Source organism: Morone saxatilis, unplaced genomic scaffold (assembly GCF_004916995.1).
Source record: "Morone saxatilis isolate NCDOM2014 unplaced genomic scaffold, NCSU_SB_2.0 Contig1, whole genome shotgun sequence".
NCBI lineage: Eukaryota > Metazoa > Chordata > Actinopteri > Moronidae > Morone > Morone saxatilis.
The window spans coordinates 8228797-8254691 of NW_023339651.1; the positions used below are offsets into that span (position 1 = coordinate 8228797).

Consider the following 25895-nt stretch of genomic DNA (forward strand, 5'->3'; position numbering starts at 1 on the left):
TGTCCTGCTGGACCTCAAGCATGATTGGCTTTCTGCTGTTCACTCTTGTTATTTAGACACTTCATCATAATGTTTCTTGCTAATATCACTTTAATTAACTGCTGTTGCCTCAGTTTTCTATGCTCAAGTTTTGTTTTATGTGCATTGGTAATGAAGTACTAGACATACTGTACTTATTATATATACAGAACAGACAATATAAAAAACATGGATATTCACTGATATCCAAATCAAAGAGGATAGGGGGAATGTATATACATAAACAACAATGGTATTAGCAAGGAATACTCAAGCGAATTAAGAAACACACCCACCATTTGCATGATTAATTAAGTACTAGTAACTTAATTAAGTAACTCAGAATGAAGTTACAACACAATAGACGTTTGTGGGCACAAAACAATGATTAACATACTTAACAAAAAGCCTAATACTTGTAGGTGTAATGTCAAAAATCATGATAAATGCTAAAATAGATATATTTCCCCTCTGACATAAAACAACACGATGTACAAACTAGGTCTATTGTGGCCCTTTATTAAATAAACATTGTTCAATTAGTGAATGCATTTCCTTATTTAGTTGTGTTTTATTTATTTGTAGCATTTTTTTCCTGAATGCTGCCCATGTGTTATCAAATTGGTGAAGCTGTTTTCTTTATTTGTTTCATAGGTACTATTTCCTAGGTAGAAGGTAGGTCCATTTCTCTCCATTTTATTGGGCTGTCGAGAGAAAGTCTGGATTGAAATTGTTAAATTGTTGTTGGCATTTTTTTGCAATTTGGTTGAACTAGTCCTTTAACATTACTTATTTCATAGTGGTTATGTTCAATATTGAGGTGAAGTGACATTACCTCCACAGCTGAAATATATTTATTCTGGGTGAAGGACACTGTAAATAAAAACAGATCTCTTTCAGTTCTAACTTCTTTATATGACTCCAGCAGACGCGTGCACACACACAAACACACACACAACACAGAGGTTAATTCAATGTTCCAGCTCCTGTTTGTTTAGTCATGGACAAACAAAAGGCTGTGCCAGCAGCTTGTTGGTCTGAATGGGATTTATTTTACTGAGTTTGAAAGGAATTGTCAAGAATTTATTTACAAATCAATTCTACACACAGAAGATTGACTTTATGATAATACACACACACAGCTCTCATACACTTTAATCCTTTATGACTGGTGCAACTTCTGCAAAATCATTGCAATCCTTTCATGCCAGATGCTCTAATGATGTAATGATATGTTCTCTGAAATTGTTCTTCATCTCATCAATAACTGTGGTTTTTGTTTTGCGACCAGGTGTGCCATAGAGTTAGCAGGAATAATTTAGTATATTGCATGTTATGTAAAATCCTATAGTAATCATCAGGTTTGGAGATCTTTGTGGTGGAACTGTTACAAAGCACATATAATCCCTTATTAGAGTCCAATGATTAAGTGCTTAAACATAAAACTGTATTATAAACTGCAGCATTAACATATTATTTTCAACAGTGGGAAGGGAAATCACTACAGGCAAATATAACTGTACATTTAGATAAAAATGTTGTAGTTAAGACTTATGGCTTAAAATTACCCAGAGTCACTCACAATGAGTAAACACAATTTGAATGAAAGAGGACTCCACAATTTATGTCAGTAAAACATTACAATCAAATAGTTATATTTAGATTTAGAGCTTCAGATAACAGTTGTGTTTAATAAATTGAGTTGTTATGTCTATGTGGGTGATTTCCCCAGACTGAGATGCATAGGCGAATGTGAATGCATCAGTATGTACTGTGTTCATGGTCACTTGGTGGGAAATGTGATTGTAAAATTTGTGTGAAAGTGGTTTTGTTCATATTTACCCCATCTTATATTTTCATTTTTGTCACTCGATCCCTTTTGTTGTTACAAAACATGTAAACATCAATAACAATACAATGTAATATATTCTCCCTGTGCACTGTATCAGTTTAGACCAGACTCGCAGCGTTGTTTGTTCATTAAAGGAACAGTTGTACATTTTGGCACAGTACACTTTGTTTTTTTATTCAATGAGAAGATCAAATACAACTAATTTAAAGCATATGTTACGCCTCTGAAGCTAACTACTGAACAACTAATACTACTAATGTGTTTAATCTGTAGAAACACAAACAAAAGAAATGACAAGTTTCTCATCTAGCACTTGATAATACCCCAGCAGACATGAACACGTTCTTTAAGATGTTTTAAATAACATTAAAGCTCACCACAAAATTAGCAATACTCTAGAAATGTGCAGATATGTCAGAAATATGCTATGAATCATAAATTCATACAGCACCCCCCAACCACTGCATCTAATATTCTCATTTTAAGTGAAGATATTCTCGACATTTAGTCAAGAGTTCATCTGTAGGTAATCGCTGTCAAAACAGAATAATAACTACTATCGCACCATTAAGATGTGAAATTCTATTAATCCATTTAGACCTCCTGAATGCTTTGACAATGTGTTAGAAATCGAGGCCGAGAGGAGTTTCAGTCCTCACAACTGCCGGAGCTATCTCTCACTCCATGTTTTTCCGATTAATTCAAAGCATCCCACTGCCTGGGAAATGACAACAGTGCAGAGACAGCCCGAAGTTACACTTTGATGGACACAGTGGACTATCTCTGCAGTGGTGAAATTGTGACCCCCTGGTCATTCTGGTGGGGTTTTTATCAGTGCCGGCCAAATGCAGGGAGTCTGATGGAAGGACTAAGGAGATGATTTGTGGACAGTCTAACACATGAATGGTGCTAACGCTGCATGCTGTCCACATTGTGGTTGCAGAATATATTGTGGAAGTGGGATGGTGGGGCTCGCATCCGATTTGATCTGGCTGAAAGAAAAAACTACGCTGAATATTTTTCTGCTGCTATACTCACTCACCTAAAACAGAACAAATCATTACAATGTTATAGTGTTGGAAAACAGGATTTCAGGGCTACCACAAAGATAAATGTCAGCTTAAAGTTTATACAGTACGGTGCAACCTTTTAGTCTGTGATCCTACCAAGCAGAGAAAATCCACTGGGTGCAACCTTTAGAAGCAGGGGATCCTCAGCCCTACCTAACTCCTCGAATCAGTGGCAGAAAATCTATATCCTGTTAAAGAGGAGGAGTCACATCAGATAATAGATATATGAAATCCATCTTGTTTCTGAACTCTGTCCTTTGTAGGAAACAGATCAATGCGAAAGCCTCTCCTTGAATTGCCCACAGTGACACAAAAATCTGTAAAAAAAAAGTTGACTCACAGTGAAGGTACATACCATGGTAACATCTATGGAGCTGAGGTGGAACAAGGAAATATGATGTGGACTCTTAAAGTCAACATTACATAAACACTGTGCGGTTTTAATATCATTTTGACTTTGGCGACTCTTAGTGGCAAGGTGTGTTCATACAGACCACAAAGCTAAATTTCCCCATGCATCTGTAGCCTGCTAGCAACACCCACCATGTGTGGCGTGTGCCTGCGTGTGTTTATGTGACGGCTCAGATTTCAGAACTCACCAGGAACTCAAACAAACTTCCTCTTATTTTCCTATGGTCTTCTCTCGTTTTTACTCAGCAGGAAGAATGGGAAACCTGTGGGATCCTGACTTGACTTGTTTGCAGCAAGCATTTTTTTCAAATTGTAGAGGTTGAAGTTATAAGCTGTGCAAGGCCTAATTTTGGTATTTGTTGTCAATTTACCTCAGACTCTCTGGTAGACATAGGGTGCTTAAATCTTTGGATATACTGAACTCTAATGATTTGAGCAGACATTATGTTAGCGTTTCAGCCCTTTTTAAGGCTGCATATTGTGCACTCTGCGTTCATTATCGGTGATAAGGCTAACATGCTGACATTAAGCAGATACAATGTATACCATGTTCACCATGTTTGTTTTGCATGTTAGTATGCTGACATTGACTAATTGGCACTAAATAAAGCTGAAACTTGTGTGTCATTAGTTTTGCAGGTATTTTTTTTGCTCTAATGATGACACTTACGTAGTCACAGCCTAACCAAAGTCATTGGGATTCATATTCTGGGAACCTTGAATATATGGTTCAAATATAATGGTGAACCATCAAATAGTTGTCAAGATCTCTCTCATTAAATAACCTGAATAGCAAACAATGGTTGACGGACAGATATGTCCAATTTTTCTACAAATAGTGTCTTTAAAAACTGTGAAGTAGACAAAGTAGACCCTATTCCCACTCTAAGTTCTTAATAACCTCACAGCCATGCCACATATGATCCAGAATGGCTGAGAACATTAACATCACCTCACTACCCTACAGTGGTGGCATCAACAAGACCAGGTTTAGGGACAGCAAACCAGCCTACAGCCTACTGCCATCTGTAAAGTGATACAAAAGTATATGCTCCTGTTGAGTTTCCTCCCTGAGGCTGCTAGACTCCATTTGAACTCCTTCACAACAACACAAATAAGGACCAAGACTCAAGCATCACTTCTCTCAACTATTGTACCTCTGCTCTCCATGTTGCGCTGCAAATACTGAACTATCCAGATATTTATTTCTCTTGTTGCCCCCTTTGAAATCATGAATAAACACTGAGGCCTGTTATTGTTATCTGCTCATGTTCATTCAGTGCAGCATGCCACAGTATTTACATGGCACGGTAATATGACACTACTGCACAATTTAACAACACCCCAGTCATAGTTTGTACCTTCACAATAATATTCTTTATTTGATTATTTCCCCCTTTCTTCTTCTCCTTTCTTCTCATCATTATTCTCATACTTTTTTTTTCTCCATGACTGGGCTGCATTTTGCTGCTCCATCCTGTGCTGTTTACATGATAATAAAGCTGCCCTTGACCTTGATGTTGAAAACATTTGGCCTGATAAAAGCAGTGGAGGAAATACTACAGTGGTGAATCACTCCCTGCACTTACTGAAAGTACTGGTGTGGGTAAAGCCAAAAACACACATTACCACACAATATTATGTAGTTTTTTAAACAAAATTATTGATATTCTTGACATTCTTTGTAATATAATCTTGTTATAATAAGTATTCGTTTGCAGATTCGTTGAAATGTTTCCTGTGTTTATTTTTGACTCGCCTCGCAAATGCAATCAAATTATGTTGATTCAGATGTTCTCCTGATAAAATCCCTTTATTCAAACATCCATTTATTGCGAGATGCTGTTCTTTTATCCACTCTGTTATGACTTCAATGCTTATTAATTGGTGGCATCTCCAATGAGACCCAGGAAAAGCCTGAAAATGATGTACTGCAGCTCAGAAATAATATTTCTTAGAGAACATGTCCATGTACACGTGTAGGATTGTGCTTTTATTTTCTGCATGATAAGTGCATGTTTGCCAGTGGAGTCAACAGAGCTATGCAGACAAGTGCCTGAGCGCCTGGTTGCTCTCTCTTTCGACATGTCAGGTGCCGTGTTTGCGCCGCCTGTTGCCCGGCAACCCCTGCCAAACAGACTGGTGGGTGAGGGAAGCTGTAAAGCAGCAGAAGTAGATGTTGTCATGAGTGTGTCTGTACAAGTGTGTGTGTGTGTGTGTGTGTGTGTCTGCATGTGTGGGTCTGCAGGCAGGTGCTACTGCTGCCCTCCATGGGGCTTCACAAGTTGTTGCACCTTTCCTATTATTAACCTCCCATTGCCTAAAATGGCAATGACTGATTCTAGGAATAGTTTATTAAGAAGCATAAGGAGGGGGCATCAGAAGGTCAAAAGATTTGGTTACATTTATGTTTGTTCTTGTTAAATAATATTCAGGAAAAGTATTTTAGGAATACATAGAACCAGGGCTGCTGTTGCTGCCAACACAAGGTCACATCCTTGGGATTTTTTTGTGGGGTCTTGGGGACAAATCAAGACACATTGTAATATGCATGAAGTTACAAATGGCATCTCCTGTGTGCTTTGATTCCCATTCCTCCGACTGACTTGCCATTCCTGAGCTTAAAAGACACATTCAATTATTTATTTTCCAGCAATGAATAATATGTTATATAAGTGCACAGGGAAATACACTTGGTACATTAAAATGAAGGAATGTAAGATAACTACAGAACTATTACTTTCATTATTCAGCTCAGCAAAAGCTGTACACATCACATCTTCCATATAATGCCTGTAGAAATAAACACACATTATGAAAGAGGACTCCACCAATTTAATACTGCACTTCGATAACATTGTCCGACTGACAATGGACAATTTAAAAGTCAAAATCAATACTGCAGAACCAGAGATATTGTTTTTTTATTCCACATATTCTTCTCTGCCGAAACATGGGGCTTACATTACCCACAATGCAACCTGACCTTCAACAGTTTGGTCAGGTAATCGGATGTGCTATGCTAGTTTAGTGGCCAATGTAGCCTCGAGCTTCTAGCCTCAAGCATAGATGAGGAGTGGGCTACAGAAGTCTGCTAAACACACTTCGACACACTCCTCAGATTTGTTGTCTTCAGCCCCAACCGTCGTTGCCTCAAGTGACATCACTTGAGGCTATTTATCAGACTTCAAGCATCTTCCTCTGGCGACACAATGGGCTTTATACAACTTGTAAAACTTGTTTCACGTATGCAGTAGTGCTCTACAACACATGTAAACAGACTTTGATGTGTAAAAATGTGTTTAACATGCAGCTAGTCTATGGTTTGGAGGTATTTACTGATCATCAACTTAGCTTAGCCCCGGTGGGTATAAGTGCAGCAACACTTCAGAAGACCTCTCCTCACAGTAAACTGAATGTAATCTAACTTTAGTAAGCCAGCTAGGAAGAAACAACATGTAAATAAGACAGCTTACCTTACAGAGAGTCAGTCCTTGTACCAAGCCCCAGGACCAGTTTACCCAGCGAAACAAGACCACCCTCAAATTGCAAAAAGTAAATCACAACACTGATAGTAGAAGTAGAAGTACATCTTGCCACCAGGTGATAAACCTGTTCTGTACAAAGTCACACCCTTGTTACAAAAGTGTTGTAAGAGAGATATCTGTGAATGCATTACTGAAGTGTTTGTAAACATGAGATTATTAGTGTATTGAGAAAACAAAAAAAGGAAAACAGACATTCAGGCAGGTGAAAGCTCAGCAGCAAAGCGGGAAAAATCAATGCTAGAGTTAAAGTTCCCTTTTTATCTAAAACAGCTCTTGCATCTTCAATTTCTAATCCTATTTTGTCGTTTGCCAGAACGTACAGTATGTCATATTCCTGTGGATAGTAGGCCAAACTCTGATATCAACATCCGGCAGCTACGGTAGAGTTTGATTTCAGGAAGAAGAAAGCTTTTAGTGTCAGTTCAAGAGCTTCTTTCTGCACTCACCAATTTGCACCAACAGTAACACAAGAGAGATCTACGGTAAAAGAGATCTCAGTACAACAGGATGTAGACAATCAGACATGCATGCATTTTCAGTAAAGAGGCACGGCTAGGGCTCTGCTATCAGTATTGTGCCGTCAACTACGAGCAAGAATTGCAGCAAGTTCACAAGTTCACACCTGCTCCATGGGGGTTTGGTGAGAGTTATTCTGCGAAAAGTAAGAAATCACTAACTGATGTAGGCCAGTTGAGAAGAAAGTAGATACAAAGAGAAACTGCAATGAAGCCTGATATATGATAGTGCATGAGTATCAAAGGTTTTACTTTTGAATTACACCGTAGATCTATGCCATCTTAGATCATGTATGTTGATACGTGTCGTAGAAGTAAATTATCATGTGAGGAAATCACTCAGCTAAGCTCCTTTGATGAAAAATAACTGAACAGATTCAACCTGACCTTAAAAAACATGTGACATTTCCCAGTTGAGGAGCTGGAACCCATCCTCCACGATAAGGAGAGCATCTTACTTAAATGTCACAGTACTGGACCAACTAGCTCTGATATTGTTGAGGAACTGCTTTTTTTAGTAGCGCATAGAAAACCGCAATGCAATTTACTGTGGTATCTCATTAAGCCCTATAATGTCTTGCTAATAATTAAACACTCACATTTAGCATAAAATGATTCGGCGGAGGAGATCACAAGCCTGCTATTCTGACAAACACAGTATGCTTTGACTATAATTGACTTTTCACTCTGCCCTGGAGTTACAGGAGAATAATGGGGCTGGAAATAGCTAGTTAACCTCCTGTCAGGTAATACATAAAATGAAAACAAAAAAGTCTTCACAGCGCTGCAATATACCTAAACCTTTTCCTCTGAGAGGGAACAGAGGGATGTCAAGGTGGGAGTTGTTACACACAAGTGATTTTATTAAGTGGAACACCCACTGTGAGCTCAATCTGTCACGCAGGGATTGTTTGACGCAAATTATACATAATTCCCAGTGCATGACAACACACATACAGTTAAACAGCACAGCACAGCACTGTGCCATATAGACAAACAAATAACTAATAACCCATAAATCAAAACAATATTACTGTTTGATCACTGTTATTATTAAGTACAAGGTGAAACAAATAATTAGTCAATTATAAAAAGAAAAATAAAGAGATTTACTGTGTTGAACAAATGATTTTTAACGTTTGTATCCTTTGATGAGTTAAGATGAATGATTGCATTTGAAGAATATTCTGAAAAGATGGTTGTTACATAACATGATTCTCCATTATATTTCTCTTAAATATCTGAAGATAAGTGTGAATATGGCTTTTTGTAAATGTTATTTTTAAAAGGATGATAATAATATTTTGCACAGTATACCCTGTAATCTATGGTGATCTAGGTCAGTGGTTCTCAACCTGGAATCTGGGGACCCCCAGGGGTCACCGCAGTTTCTCCTTCACACTTCAAGTATGGTCTAGACTTGCTCTATTTGAAAAGTGTCCTGAGATAACTTCTGTTATGATTTGGTGCTACAAATAAATTTTATTAAAGTGAATTTAATGGAATTCAAAATCTTACTTGAGTAGAAATACAAAGGTATTAGCATAAAAAAATACATAAACTACTTTATACATTGCTACCTTATAATTTCCTCTTTATCTTGTCTCACCTTGTCTTAATCTATAATAATAGATAAAGAATTCTATTTGTTGATTAGAAAATTTGAATACTTATATTATTCAATACTAAAGTACAAGTACCTCAAATTTGTTAAGTACAGTACTCGAGTAAATGTACTCAGCTACTTTCCCCCCACTGGTTTATTTCGGTTTTGCTGGGAAGTAGCAATTTCCCAATGTCACTATGGGCTCTACTAATCAATGAATCAAAGAATAATAAACTGATTATTTCTTAATTCAATTACTCATTAGTAGCTTCTCTATTGTGAGCAAGCACTACTCTCTTTGTGCATTTCAGTGAACCAGTGTCAGTATTATATTTGCTGCACGTCAGTGTTGCAGTGATCATGTTATTCCTCTCAGTATATAGTAGCAAAGGAAACATGTTGTCAACCCCCTCTCCTGTTTCTCTCGCTGCACTGTCTCCCTCTGTCTCTTCATTGCCCATGGCCTGAGGGAACAGTTGGCTTTCTGAATGCTCTTCCCCCTTTGTGAGCACACATTGATTGGCTCTCTGCTCCCCCAAAAGCAGAGCAGCATGGGGTGCCAGCAGCCAGCTTTCTGCTGGTGCTGCTCAAAAAAAGTCTGAAGGAAAAAAACAAGGGGTAGGGAATCATCAGGAGGCTTCACTGCAACCTGTCGAGGTATGTCTGTTCTTTTTCTGTCTGCCTCTCCTGCTGTAATGAGAATCAATGGGGTTTATCACATTTCCCTCTTGTCTTTTTTGTCAAATGGAGTGCAATAGTCATCTCCTCTGTTTGCAGAGCCCTGTCCTCCTCCTTCTCCTCCTCATTGCCCTGCTGATTCCCTCCATCCTTTGCAATCCTATTTGTTGACCAGACTCCACTGCTCAGTCTGCGTGGCTGTCACCGGGTCACACACAATCCCATAACACAACACACCCCTAATAACACAGTTATTAAGGGAAGGACGCACATGAACCTAAGGGGCTTGGTAAAAATGAAAGCACAAAATCTGATATCTACAGCTATAATTCAACTCACATTTTTACGTTTCAGCGAAAGAAGGTGAAGCAAAATATGCCTGCACAGCTCTTAAACATCGTGGTAAGCAGACCCTTGGGAGTGTTTGACTCCAACACTATCTCTCTCCATATTTTCGGACATACCACCGAGCAGCACGAGCTCTCTGTCCACAGCAGAGGAAAGTGTGCACTGTGAACACATTTGGACTGGAAGACAGCCAGTGGTTGGTTGGTTGTGGAGGATGTGGGCTGGTCTCTGGAGCCTGGCGGTTGTTCATTCATAAACCAGGTGGGAACTGTAAATGAAAACACAGACATCCCACTGCCTACACTTTCAAAGATCACATTGTGCTGTTTTTATGTAAGGAGCAGCAGGACGTGCAACATTCACAACGTGTTTTGTAATTTTCTGAGAGGGGTTTGTGTACATATCAACTCGAAAATCAAGAGGACGAGAGCAACAACAATATTAAACAAAAAAATAGATCAACCTTATTCAAATTGAAGTCACAAAATCAGGCAGCATCACGCGTCCACTTGACTCACTGCTGCTGATTTTGTCATCACATCATTTAACATAACATGAAAACTAGACATGGTGAAAACTGATGTTACCCTCACACAATCCATTCATCTTCGTGACAGCCATCTGGCCAATGACATAGACAACAACACAATATGGGCTTTTATGGGGTGTTATACCACGTAAATCCATCTAATGAAACATAGCAAACAATGGACACTGACAGAAAGGACATTTTTATTATTCTCTGTGATGCTATCTGTGTAAACAGGTTTAGGCTGAAAAAACATTGTGGTAAAGGTTGGGGAAAGTTATTTTTTAATCAAGGTGATAATCTTGCTTTCTTGGGTTTTCTTAAACTGTAAAGACGCTTAAACTCTATCTCATCATTAAATCCATAATTTCTAGCTGTTAATGTAAGTGAAAAAACATAACAAGCGGATATAGTCGGGAATTATGCATGTTAACAGTGATGATTTTGCAGATAAATTCAGTATGAACAGTTCACGGCTATAAATGTGAAATATGTTAACAACTATTCAATAGATTAACAATACATTTGGTACACGCACATCCTCCTCAGGCTGAAATGTGATAATGTTCTCTTGACATTTTCCTGTATCAACATCATCAGGTTTCTATTCTATCCAATTCTTTGGTCGATGATTACATACCTGCAATACACAATAATGCGCAAAACTAAGATGGTGAACATCATTACTATTATAAAATCTGCATGTTAGCTTTGTCTTTGTGAGGGTGTTTGCATGCTGACATTAGCACTTAGTTTAAAGCACCACTACAGCCTCACAGAGCTGCTAGCATGGCTGTAGACTCTTACACTGCATTCACATGGATTCAGACTGACGATTGATCATCGCTCATTAGAACCGAGTCAAACTGCTGGGTGATCATTTTCTCTGGGTTCATTACTTACACATTACACATAGTTCATTTCCCCATTGTTGATATAAAGATATGTTTTAGTGCAGCTTCAAATCAACAAAACATACAGAAACTCCATTCAGAAAAGGAAATGAATGTCTCGTGCTGTGGGGTGACAGTGTAAACCGCCAGACCAGCACGATCCCTGGCAGTAAAGCATGTTGGGTAAATCTGATGTCATACTGAGTCTGCACTCGAGCCTGCTGATGCTGCACCACTGAACATCGCTTTGTGTATAATTGTTAAAGCATTACACTAACAGACTGTTTTTGACTCAGTCTCCTTGACCCAGTTGTGATACGGAAAAACTCCCATCTATATTTGGATCAGTGTGTCTGTCTTGCGCTGTCGTACATCACGTCATCTGGAGAGAGAAGGTGTCACAACACTGTGATAACATGTCTAACAGGTCGAGGAACACTACAGGGAAGATTTTATGTCATGATGGTCAATTATTCAGCAGAAAATTTTCGTTGCATAGAGAACTGTTTGTAATAAAGTTATGTTTTGGGTGAAACATGCATCACATCCTCAGATTTTGTTAAAGTGCAGCTTTACTAACCTACAAGAAATACCTGTAGTTCCTCCAAATGAGTGTGATCAGCTTAAGTGGCCTGAGACAAATTGGTGAATGGGAGCTATTTTAAGCTATTTAATAGGCAGCAATTTAGGAATTCCTACCAGTGAGATCACCAAACGGCTGCCTAATTTAAATGTAAAATGAGCTGTATGGTACGAAATATAGACGTAAACTACCACTTCTACATCATGCTTTCATTTGGAATATATGAATAAAAAATTGCCTCACACTTAAAGACGATTTTGGCTATGAAGAGAACAATTTTAATTATTAGAAGCTAACTAGTCTATAATCATGTGTATAATAGATTTTAAGGGGGGCAATTTTTGATGTTCCTTACATGCTCTTCAGTAGCTGCAGACACTTAAACAGGTGACACATTTTTTAGCTGGTTAGACTGGCTTTAATTAGACCAAATCACTGGTGATTTAGATATAACTTTAATTGTTGCCTGTTTGTTCGCTGTTACCTACTATAGTAGCAGCAATAAAATTGATGGGCTTTGTTATCCTGGAATCAAAAGTTTGCTCATGCATCCTGATGCAACCACTGTGAATCGCAATTAGCTCAAATTTTCCAATCTCCGTTAGAGGGAAATGTTCACATTAGCCAATTCGGGGATGGCTTACAAGCCTGGAACAGGCTGAAATCAATGCTTCCTGTCACCTTTTAGCAGGACAAATGGCGCCTATTGTTCCAGCCTATCCCTCCCCCTAACTTAGACAGCTGGGGATAGAACCACAGGCCAGAAAAAAGCAAGGGGACTCCAAACACACCAGCAGAGTGTATCACTTGTGCGGTGACTTCTGCTATAAGAGTATTCTGAGAGCGAAAACACCACTGTGACCCTAATCACAGGCCAACTTTGAAGAGTCAATCACAGCACGCAGGGTGGTGTGTTTCTAACTTTTGACATGGGGTGCTTCCGAACAGGCCACAGTGGCAGCAGCAGGTCAATGTGTTTGTGTGTGTGTTTGCGTGTGTGTGTGTGTGTGTGTGTGTGGTGGACTGGAGTCTGGATGCTGCTTGGCACAGTCATGGCTCCTTGACGTCAGCGCTCAGCCCAGACTGCTGCTGCTGCTGCTGCTGCTGATGCCGCTGCTGCTCTCAAACATGTCTTTGTTATTCAGAGCTTTCCATCAGAGAGCGGCGACCTGCAAAACACGGAGGGTGGCAGCAGCCCCGAGGAGGATCACGGGACGTCAATGCGCCGCTGCCGGGTCGTGCGCGCGTTGGTTGTTGTTTATTAGGCTATTAAATACGTATGATTATATGTATTATAGTATAGTATAGTATAGTTTTTTTCTATATTATTTTTGGGGGATAATGCATTGTTGACATGTTGTAATAAAGGAGTTAATTGTAATCAGAATTAATGATGCTGATGATTATTATATTTGATCGATATCCGTATTTTACAATATTGCTATGTCATCAATATTTTATGTTACATGAATAATAATAATAATAATAATATTGTTTCGTTTAACTGAATCAATAAAGAGATACAAAATAAAATATCCGGAATGACCAATTCGCATTTAAACGTGTGGAGCTACTTGTCAACAACGTGCACTCCCTTTTTATTTATCAGGGTCATGTGTACACAATGCCACAGAGCCGGTTGGTACCACTCTCGGAGCGGGTCGCTCCAGCAGATCCAGTGTACCAGATGGCTGCTGTGCTTGAGCGACAGTCCGGCTCCGCTCCCGGAATCCCTTTCTTGATGGCAGTCTCCGCGTAAAAATCCGCGACACATTTTGTCAGCAGCCACCGAGCATGGGTCCCTTTGGTAATAGAATAGCCAATGTAATTTGACACTTCAACTTACTGCGCTCTCTCCGAGTCTATTCAGTTACTCACCCACTGACGTTGAGCCGATTCTCAGTGGCCGTGAGGGGGAAGATATTTAAAAACAAGAGCCGAAAATTACTGAGGACTTTCTCCGCTTAGTAACCCGGTGAGTAACTGCAAACTTAACGTTGCTTATTCCCACTGTGCTGCTGCGAGGCTCTTGTCTCGGGGAAAAGGTTTTGTTTCCACTTTGGCTCAGATTGTTTCTCAACAATAGAGTGACCACTTGAACTGGCACCGAGGAGCACGTCGGAGTCTGTAATAATCAACCGCAGCTTTTTATTTACTATTACGCGGCTCTGTGCCGTCGGGATTGAACCGGCGGGCTGTTAAGCAGGTTGTGCATTTCGTTGGTAACAGATGCCGTGTTGATCTCCAAAGCGTTGGGGCTTGGAGGCTACATTGTAGCAGCCTGTATGCGTTTTGCTTGCAGAATGAATCATGCCGCGCTGTGTACGTCTGTGTGTGCGCAAAGGTTTAGAGGTAGGTCTCGCTTTTAACCTTATGATGTGCACAAAGCACATGGTTTGTCTAGTGTGGGTTTTCAGTGGGTGCCGTGAGGGGGGATTCGTGCAAGCTGCAGAATAACTGGACATGGCAAGGCAGTGGACACCGCAGTTGCGCGGATTATCCATTGAAATGTCTCGTTGAATCTTTATTTCTGAACTTTGCAAGCAGCAGCACGTGTGTATACTGTTAAATATTAGTGTATTTATGTCCCAGCTTGGAGTTATCTCGCTGCTGTGAGTCGTTACTGCTTCATAAGGGTTTAACAAGTTGACTCCCCAAATTCCTGCTGTCTGAATATGGAACCAGTTGGGATTGAGGGGGGCCTCTCATATAGAACTGGGCTCATTTTCACTTGCTGTACTGTCCAGGAAGCAAAAAGCATGGCCAAGTGGAAAAAAGTAAGCTGGACTCTACTCCCTCATCTGCCTCCTAACCATTGTCAACAGAAGAGAGAGAGTGTGTTTCTCTCATATGTACAGTATTTCTGCTTCTGAAAATCCCAGTTTGGGAGCATCAAGCAAGCAAACAAACACACGTGCAGATGTTCCTTGTCTTTTTCTGGTAAAATAAATAAAACGAGAGCTCTTCCTGTTTTTGTTATGTTGCTGAAAAGTTCATTCTCCTCTTGTCTGCTTTTAGCTGCTGCTGCAGCATCCGAATCTGTCCTGCACAGCGGACTGTTTGGACCCAGCTGCGGAGGGTCATGTAAAACTTCTGTGGTGGTGATAGCAGTTATTGAGCAGCTTCTGTTGCTTTGTTTACATTTCTGTCATGTAATCCGAGGGGTCTTGTTGGGGTTTAATAGCTGCGGAACTGACTGCCTTCTCGACTCAGCTGGTTTTAAAACTTTCAGATGCAGCCTTGATGCAGGATGGGAGAGGATGTCAAACTAGGAGGCTGCCACCTGGTCCTTTGATTGCTCTTCGCTCAAGTCCCCGCATGGGCCAACTTTAAATCTGCCTGCATCACAAGCACTCGATGGCACGTGTGATTAAACGCTGATTGAGCTCCGCTTGTGCAGGAAAAACCTCAAACTTCCAGTGGCTTCAGAGATTAGGGTGGTGTCAGACAGAGGAGGAGATTTTTGGTCCCCTCCCTCCCAGTCACCCCACCTCTGTGGGGCCCCCAGGTTGGGCTTCTGAATAACTATGGGGCAGACCCCACCAGGCTGACCTTCTTCTATTCAAGTTGAGGATGTTGAAACACCAGCCGTCAAACAAAAGACACATTGAAACAGAGATCTGCAACCCAGCACGTGTGTCTGGGTGCTGAAGTAGACCATTTATTAACTCTGAGTTTGACCAGTGAGAAGCTTCATTGCGAGGCAGACTAAAACTGTAAGAGGGCGATGAGCTGCTTCTGGCACAGATTAGTGAACAAATCCTAAAAATAACTATGAAAAAATAAAGCTTTACTTTAATTTTTGAATCAAATCTCTTTCGACTCTTTGAGCAAATCTGTTTTTGTCTGGACTGCAGCCAGCCTGAGGTCTGTGTGTGGCTCTGTGGATTGACAATGGCAACACGTTTTCAGTGCAGGGTGGGAATTTTTTTCGCTCTCGCCTTTCCACCCTTCCTGACGAGGTGAGAGTAAAGGCGGAAGCTGGAAATGGCCGTGCCACATGGGAAATAATTCAACTCTCAGATCAGAGAGGACACACAAGAGGCCTCATTACCTCCAGCAGCACTGCTGGCCAGCCTGCGAGGAGATGGGAGAGCCGGTGTGTCTCAACTAGCAACACTCACCTCCTGAGCGTCTGCACGCTGCATCTGATGCTCCTTTTGTCTGAAAATATTCCTGAACACAGTGTACAGTGTCATTTTACACCTAAATAGTTAATAGATAAATACTGCATCAAAGCTGCAAAACTAAACCCACTCCCAATGGTTTGTAGCCTGAGTCTCCTTTTACCAACAATGTGTGCTTAAGTAGCTGGTAAACATGGCAGTTAGATAGTGTATAATGTCATAATGTTATTGATTCGACTTGGGAATTCCACTTGCGGCGAGCAGCTCTCTTAAGCACCCTAACAGGAAAAAGGCGAGCGAGTAAGAGACCGACTGCTCGTCCTCCGCGGTCAGAGCCTGTGGGAGGTTTGTGTAGGTTTCGCTCAAGGTCCCTTTTGTGTTGTCTTTGCTGGAGAGAATAAACTCCTGGGATGAATCACCCTGCTGGTATGGCTATTTTCAATGAGTGAGGAGAGCTCAGGGCAAGTGTGGCGCTCTCACTGTACTGAAAGTGTGTCACTGGGCAGCTGGAGTAGCTTAATCATGAGGTTTAGTTTGGTGTCAAACGGCACTTCGTTCTTTAATAATCCTGTTATTATGTTACTTGTGAGCCATTATAACATTGTAATGGGTTATTTTGTTACTGCAATGTCTGGCTGTGAGATTGTTTAGGATAACTAGTGGTGGTAAGTAGTGAAGTACATTTACTCAAGCACTTACATTTTAACCCTACATCCAGCACAGGAAAATACTGTATTACTCTGCTACACTTGATTCAACACACAAAACTAGTAATAATTTGTTGCACTGTAAACAAGGTCCAAAATGAACACATGCCAAATGTTAGTAAATTTGGGGTTTGGCAGAAAAATATATTGGGGTCACCAGCCACGTGCCCTGTAAATACTTTGGAATCACAGCGTAAGGCCACAGCGATGTCAAGCGGTGTTATTTATTTTACCGGCTGAGGCCAATGTGAGCCTCACTGTCCACCATACCTATCGTGAGGTACAAATCAAAGCACCTTACTACTATGGGACACTTTCTGTTTCTGTTTTGGCTGTGAGAACCATGTTATTAGAGATGTAGCGACACATTCCGGTGTTAAAACACCAAGAAGGACACGCGAAGACGAAGAGGTTGGTGTTTTTGTGAGGGGTGTCATCTGAATGGCGCAGGAGCCCCAGATCCTGGCTAAAATATGCAGCTCAAAACCATGATGGCCAGTAAACAATATTTTCTCAGTTTCTCAGCCAAAAATAATAATTTTGGACCCTGATTGTTATAGATTTCCCAACTTTTTTGGCTTGAACCACAACAGTCCGCATGTTGTCGATTACTTGTGCTTATTTTACTGACAACACTAAGGTCTTTAGACCTTCATTAGGTCAAATTATTCCTCACAATCTTAAGGTCTGATGTCTTTTACCCAAAGAAGGTAAAAATTTGCTGAAAATGTTGTTAATAAAGCCAGTACAAATTATCCACAGTGTGTAGGATGTTTTGGATTTTTGGTTATTTCAGTCAGCCCATAAGATTTTCCTGAGTGCTAGGGCTTTTGTGGTGAGTGTGGTGCGCCTGTGGCCCCTTAAAATGATGCAACATGTATCACACACACATATACACACAGACACAGTATTATGACATTGTGGCATTGCTAGTTTTACTCCAAGAGCGGATTTGAATACTTTTTCCAGCACTCAGAATAACAAAATAAGCATTTGCTCTACTTCATTCCACTGTATTCTTCCCACATGTGTTATTCTGCATTCCTCATGAGTGTGCGTGTACACGTTTGTGATGATTTGAGACGCTCCACCTCTGTGACACGCTCGCTACAGTGACATGTGTACCGTGCAGATATCCAGCGAGCGGTTTTATGACGGAGAACGGTCAGACTGTACCTGTCAGCTTGACTGTTGACTGTTAATATGAAGCTTCTATTTTCAAAACACAGCTCAGGGAAAGGGAATCTGTGCGTGTTTGCGTTCGTGCAGCAGGGAGATACAGAGCAAAGCGAGGGATGGGAGAGGTGCTGGGAGTGACGCCAGACCACACATCATTTAATCATGTTAGAGTGTGCAACCACTTTGTGCATATTTTCGGTTGCATTGGTGATAGCAGTTGTTATTGTACAAACTGTACGCACAGAGAGGAGCTTGACGGAAGGGGAGACGTGGATGACAGTTTGACGGAGAGAAGAAAAATAACCCATATTTTGGGGTTTTGAGATTTGTCAAATTGTGGATTGATTTCAGATTTATGACCAAAATATGATAATATAAGTCAGATTTTTTGTTGCTGCTTCGACTTGCGAAATGTGTTGTGAAATTTGAAGCAACAACATTTGAGACCACTTAAAAGTTGAGCCTGTGGAAGGGTGACCATCATTGTGCATATTAGCATTGGATTTGAACAAGTCCTTTTGGCTTAATCCCACTGTTGACTCGCCTGCTAAGTACTGAGTGTGTTATTTTTGCTCTTTTTAGGGAGCCCCTCTCTGCATAATCTCACTTAATCTAATCTATCCCCCTTTATAATAGACTGGGAATGATGTGACTTTATAGAAAAAGCTTTAGTGTAGATCCATACCAGACAGACTAGTGTGCCGGCTTCTTCCCCAGCCCCTCTGGCAAAGCTCTTGTGAAAATGCAAGTGACCTCTGCGCCCCTTGTTAGTCTGAACAATAGGCCTGCCTCCTCTTACAGCTGCAGCCATGCTGGAGGGGAAGTTAGCCGGAACAGAAAACACACATCTTGTGATTAATAGGTCTAAATACTGTATTTTTGGCTTGATCCAATGCCTGCTTGGTGCACCAGGAAAATTCCCTCTTTATTTATAATTTCAATTATGTGCAGGATTTAGGGCTGCAACTAACAATTATTTTCATGACTCTATAAAATGTCCAAAAATAGCACAAAATATAGTTTCCCACATCCCAAGGTGGCGTATTCAGATGTCTTGATTTGTCCAACCAACAGGACAAAATGCTACCATGTAACGACATAAAATCGTCACATTTAGGATTTTTGAACTGGCAAATGTTGGGCATTTGACACTAAAGATTATTAGAAAATAGTTGCAGGTACATTTTCTGTTGATCGGCTAATGGATCAATGGAAGTTAATGCAAGTTAAATGACCTTTTTGATAATTGATTATTCGTTTTAGTTGCAAAATTGTAAAACAGTCTGGTTCCAGCTACTAGAAGAGGATTTGCTGCTTTTCTTCTTTTATTCCAATGTAAATTGAATGTCATTTAGTTTTAAATGGTTGATAATTGTTGACCAAACATACATTTTATAGACTAAACAATTGATTTATTGAGAAAATGATCATTAGTTGCAGCTCGCAGTCTGAACTGGGAGCAGAGTTCTTGTGATTGAAGCTGTTTGTGCTCACGTTGGCTTCAGAAGTGAAAATTCAATAATATGAAATCAAAATGCAATTAAAATGCACTAATACTTTGTTTACATGTTTGTTGCCATCAGCAGGGTTTGGGAGTTAAACACACGAGTTAGAGTCTTAACCCACGATGGGCATAATTGGAGCTTTCGAGGCCCCTAGCAGTCGTAGGCTCATGCATGTTGAATGTGACATGCTGTGAAAAACATACGCAGATGATGCCACAGCGCGGCACCACAGTGTTAGGTGTAAATGAAAGGCTCTGAATCATGAATAACATCCGGCTTCTCCGGAGTCTCATCTTCTATGAATTAAACAAGGTCCAACCCAGGAATCTTGAAGGGTTGTCAAGTCTTGCAGTAGGATAGTGTTTCATGGCAGACTCTCTTAAATTTCAGTGTAAACTGAGAAACTAGCAGCTGCTCTCGAAAATCTGAAAACGTCTCGAGAAGTGTAATCTCACTATCAGAAAAAATGGGCACTATAAGGACTCCTGAGGGGGCTCTGTTGAAGCATCACAGCGTCTAGCATGGGAGTATATGAGACGTCTAGCATGGAAGTATATGAGAGAGAGAGATCCACACCTCTGATGAGTAATGAAGGTGATTCTGAGCAAGTGGTGGAATTACATTCAACAGAGCCCACGGGGGTCCATATCTCATTGTTCTCTGACAGGGAAAATTAACTGGGATTTACTAATACACAGGGAACGTCCTTCCCCCCATCCTCTTGCTCTCTCTTTCGTGCTCTCAAAGAAAAGGTCTGAGGGTAATCTCTTTCCCCAGCAACACCCCCCCCTCCCAAGTCCTCCCCTTGCACCCCCCACCTCAAACAGAAATGTCAGCTGCTTTCAAGTTTGCTATCAAGATGTAAAACACAAGTAGATGAAATCCCCGACATGTTGCGCAGTTCCTCATTCGCCTGTATGTCAACACACAAGAGGCTCCGATTTAAATATTGTTTTGCATTTCACCTGTTTTCCTTTGCATAGTCGCTGTGCTAAAGTCTGTGATGACCCAAAGCAAAGAGGTCTTCATAGCTTTTTATCTCTCATAGGCTTTGTGGCCAGGCTAGGTTATGATTTATTTACAGTTTAACAATGAAACACACATAAATCTGCTTTGTCAGGACTCTTTGGGAGTGATTTCAACCCATTCGATTGACATGGCAGAAGAAAACAACCCAACAACTGTGATCAGATTTCTGACTCTTGCTGGTTTCAGGCTCTTAAATTAATGTGGATTTGGTGGTTAACAAAAATGTATCTATTTGAAGACTACACTGTGGCTCTGGAAAATGATGATGAGCATTTTTCACCGTTTTGGAATGTGTCATTTAATAGCAGTGAAAAGAGCAGAAACAAAACAAAAAAAAAACTACTAAATTACAAAAAGTTTACATTTTTCTATCAAGGAAGAAGCTGATTAAGAAAATTGATTTTCAGGTCTCTTAATGTAAAACTGTGCCTAAGGAAAGCTTCAGCAGAGAAAAGTTTAACTTCGTTTAGACCTAACAGACTGACCTCACTTCCCTACATTCATTTTTGTTCCAGGTTTGGTCCCCTCTCTGACAAATATAAACACAAGGGTATACTTCATATAAAGAGCAGCAGTGATTCACAGCAGGATCCTTTAGTTTGTTCAGTAGCATCTCAGACACTAGAGTGCTTTGTGAGAATTACGAGACGACAACAAATGATTATTTTCATAATCTGTCAACAGTTTTTTTTTTACTATTTGTTGCCTAAAACCCAAAGATGTTCGATTTGCAATAATATAAAACAGAGAAAAGCAGCAAATCCTGTTGATCAGCTGATTGTTTGATTGATTAATCCTTTCAGCGTCTGTTTACTGAAGTTCCGATTTCTCTGTTATCAGTGGCGCTTTAACAGCACAGTCGATTTAAACTGATTTTGTCTCTTTTGTGTCGTGAACTTCTAACTTTTTTCACCCCGCTCAAACAAAACAGTCTAACTGATGATGAAGCGCAGACAGCAGTAACACCACACCCACCGCCTGTGTGTCAGCTTACACTGTGCCGTCACTCTAACACGGTGTCTGTGTGCGGTCGGTTACCCAGGTGCAAGGCATGCATCACAGACCAGAACTGATACACTAACGTGACAGCTGTGGGCAGTGAAAGAAGACCATGACAGACGCCTCAGCACTGGATAGGCCGGAATCCGTTGTTCTGTCTTACTCTTTCAAGTGAAGTATTTCTGATATCCATCCTGGATAAACGTCGATAAATCTGCTTAAAAAATGTGGGAAAAATCATCATAATTTATATGTTTGTTTATGTTTGGTAAGCAACATTTGTTGATTAGGATGGGAGCACTTTAACATCCATGTTTTTATGGGTGAATAAATTGAACCATAAACCTTGATGTTGCTTCGTAACCTTCAAATTTCAAAGTAAACAAATAAAACCTAAAAACTGGGCTCAGGTGCAGCCCACAGCTAACTTGGGATCACCATGGCAACACAATACTTCCTGTTTACATCATTCTGAACATACTGTAATGTATGGCGAGCCCAAGGTTCAGAGGGTTAAAAACTAGGTACGCTGGTGAATGTGTCTCTGAATGACCTGGGATTTCAGGATATGAAATGTGTGTTTGTGTATTGACACAGCATGCAGGTGACCAAAAACATGGCCCGTAGCCACGTGCGCCGCCATCCCAGCGGTGACTTTAAATAACTCTTCTGTAAACACGTCCTGTTTCCTTATGTTCCCTCGTCCGGTGGCTGGCGGGTTCCGCCCCCGTCCTCGGCGGCAGTGGCGGCTTCAGGGAAATGGACAAGAGATTGTTTCACACACTAATAGTAATCACAGATATCATAACAACTACTGCTGCTGATGAATACTAATTAATTGGGAAGTGTTTGTCTGGATGTAAACACACAGCCAGACACATATGTAGACACACTTCACGCTGCTATTTATAGGTACAGATTGCATAAGCTTTTTTTTTCTAACAACAGGGTGTTCTCACTTTGTCAGTATCAAACAGAGAAAAGCTGTAACTGACCAGATTAATTTTTACACACACACATATATTGCACCCCCTACTCCTTCTTGGCAAACCGTGTGTGGCCCAACGGGTCCCACAGCTTACAAAAATGTTGACGGCGGACGCTATTTTTGACCATCTGCTCTAAAAGGAGGGCATGTTTGAGTCACAGACGCTGTGGTGTGAGGCTGCGCCCGTGATGTGCCTGGCATGTGGAGAGAGAGAAAAGGGGGGGGGGAGAAAGAGAGGGAGAGATGGCTCACCCGAGGGCCCAGCATCGTTCGTGTCACCATGGGCTTACACAGTGCTGCGGCTGGTTTCACTAATGTGTGTTACATTAGCATGAAGGCTGATGGAGGTGGGAGGGGTGACGGAGGTGGAGGGGGTGTTGACGGGAGGGAGGGGTTGATCCTCCAAATCTTGGACGAAGAACAAGAGAGAAAATATCCGTGTGCTTGACTTAAGGTGTAAACATCGTCAGTGAGATTAGAATTAGAATAGTCTGAGGTCAGAAATGTCTCAACAAAAAGTGTCTTACTCCACCTCTCTGTCTCTCTTTGTGTGTGTGTGTGACGTGTGTGTGTGTGTGTGTGTTATTTGTGAGGTAGGAATGTGAAACCTAATCTGGGCTGTCTGGGGGGTGGGGGCACAGTGGGTTTCTTTTGGAGAATTGGTTTATGACTCCTTCCAACTTCGTCAACTACTTTCATATTTACACTTTTCTTTGTATTTATTTGGCTTTTTGTGCTTGTTGTGGTTATAGGGTACTTACGGTTCTATACGTGCAACATATTTCTTCAACAGCGTGTGTGTAGATAAACTCGCTGTCAAGTCATTTTTGTCAGATTTTGCATTTGAAGTCTGTTCTTAACTGCAGAAACCAGCTTTATTCTGTAAGACACAAACACTCTGCAATGGATTTGTTCAACTGTTATAATATATGTTTTTTAGGACTTTTTAGGACACATTTCACTTGATAAGATGATGTTGCTCCCTCACCCTTTTTATTTAATACAATATTCAAAAGTACAGCTACTTGTAACACATGTTTATCAAATCATTTGTCCATTATTTGATTTGATTAAGCGATTAATTGTCCATAAAATGTCCAAAAATAGTGAAAGATATCCATCCCAGTTTCCTAGAGTCCAAGGTGACGTCTTTAAGTGTATTGTCTTGTCTGGCGCACAGTCCAAAACCACTGACTAACTTTCTTAAAGGACTAAAATAAGCACAAATGTTCTTATTTAAGAAATTGGAACCAGTGAACTATTGGCATTTCTTCTTAAAAACACTTAGTTGCCGATTAATTTTGTGACATAAATCATTAGCCTTATTAAAAAAATGTATCCTCCAATTATTATCTACAGCTGTTGTCTTTTAAAAACCACACACACTGTTGCTCTGGGGTTTCGCCTGACCTTGAGTGTTTGAGGTCGATTGTTTGAGGTCTTGGTTTCGGTGGCACAGTTATCCGCAGGGACCGCCTTCATTAAAAAAAAAAACATACCTGCTGTCAAAACCTACTTCCAGCACTGATGAATCAATTATGCTTTGCGGCGTTGTTGTTGTTGTTTTATTATGTTTTTGGCATCAGCTGATCTCGAGGAGCAAATTGAAAGAGCAAATCACTCGAGGCTGCGTATTCTGCCTCCTCTTTGTGTAGCATCAGCAGACACTTCCTTCGGAGGAGGGAGGTGGAGAAGATCATGTGAGCTGTAATTATATTTATGTTGGGTCCCATTCAATCTGTCACAGTAAATTTTGCCTGACTTGTCATATTGTAAATCATTACAGTGGATTAGATGCTGGTTATGAACTCAAAAGGCCGGGGAAGGATTCCTTTTTTTTTTTTTTTTGTCCTTGTGATTGCTGTATTTGTTTGTTTTTGACAAGCTAGTTGTGATGATATTAGCCGTGCAGTGTTTCCTGGATGTTCTCAATAAATTTTAATTGGGAGGAGAATGGGTAATGTCACCGCTGTTGGCTTTGAAGAAAACCCCTTTCAGAAGAGCGGGCAGTCTTCCAAGAGTGGAAGAATGCCTCTGAAAGCCTCCGAGTTTCACAAGCCGTCCTCCACTTTTTGTTTTCTTATTTGTCTTGGATCAAAGACTCACGATGAGCAGCGATGGAAAGTTTGACTCCATTTCTGGCAAGTGGCTTCTTTCAAAGTAATGCCGTCGGAAGGAGAAGAAAAAAAACAAGACCTTTTGATTCATCTCAATCAGCTGCCAGATGCTAAGGCCGGATAGACTTGTGGTGACTTCCGCATGCTTCTCATACACTTGCCGTCCAAAACTCAAGATAGCGATCGTCTGTTGCTTGTAGCAGCCGACACAATATTATTCATAGAAATCCTAATGATCACGGTCCCTCATTCATTAGTGAGTGGTATGAATCGTTACTCCCAAATCACTAAAAAGATTAGTTCGGAATGAATGAACTTTTCATGCCGCTCGCACCTCCGCTGCTCTCACACAACAATAGTATTGTTAAGCTCTGTTTTATTCGCCCCTCATGAATTTTCGGCAGTTAAATCAACTTACCGCAGCAAGTTGTCACACATGTGCTCAGCCACCTTGACACAAAAGACCCGGCGCGAGCCTCACATGTCTGAGCAGTTGCTTCATTTGTCTACAAAATGGCTTGTTTGGAGAAGCCCTGAGTGTTGCATCCTGCGATTTGTATGTGAATCGCATCAACCCAAATAAAGCCTCAAAAAATTTCCCTAATGTTTACTGCAGCAAAATCACATTTCAGCCGTATTAATGCTACTGTCTATACCTGAAGACATAATTTCATCCTTAATCTTTTAGAGACGCTCTAACTTGCTATATATTATGGATTTTAGCATGCCAGGAGATCTGAGAGGGAAAGTATGAATTATTTGTGTCATTACTTTTGCTGCTGATAGGAAATGTTTTGCATAATAAACAGCCAAGACAACAAGCGAAAAATTAATGAGCAATATATAGTTTATGATGCATGCGGTGTGATGTTTGCTGATGACAAAAAAAAACCCACACTATTCTCTTTGGAGTGATTGTCAACCATCAATTTTCATAACGTCATTGTTCATCTAGTGAGTATTTGTTTTTATTAATCTTCACAGTTTGTATTGTCATGTTAATTTACTCAGTCTCACTACAGTCTGAAATTTAAAGAACTATAAGGATGAAAGCCAAAAAGGCGAGGCTCATATCAGCGGAGAAGGATATTGGAGAGGAGTAGTCTACACTTTGCTGAACTCCCAGAGCGTCTTTTTTTAATATTTAGCTCCTGTCAGTTAAAATCAAAAAGTTTCTCACTTTCTCTAAAGCT

At 40.5% G+C, this 25895-nt stretch overlaps 1 protein-coding gene across 2 annotated transcripts in view; it reads left to right on the plus strand.

Annotated features, from left to right (window-relative positions):
• Positions 1 to 13788: 13788 nt before the first annotated feature.
• LOC118326964 (zinc finger MIZ domain-containing protein 1-like) overlaps positions 13789 to 25895 on the plus strand; it is a 114951-nt gene continuing 102844 nt past the window's right edge. Inside the window, exon 1 of one of the 2 annotated variants that reach the window (XM_035660131.1) lies at positions 13789 to 14026. The gene's annotated coding sequence lies outside the window, so the exon portion shown is untranslated. The remainder of the gene's footprint in view (positions 14027 to 25895) is intronic. The other variant, XM_035660138.1, reaches the window with a different exon arrangement.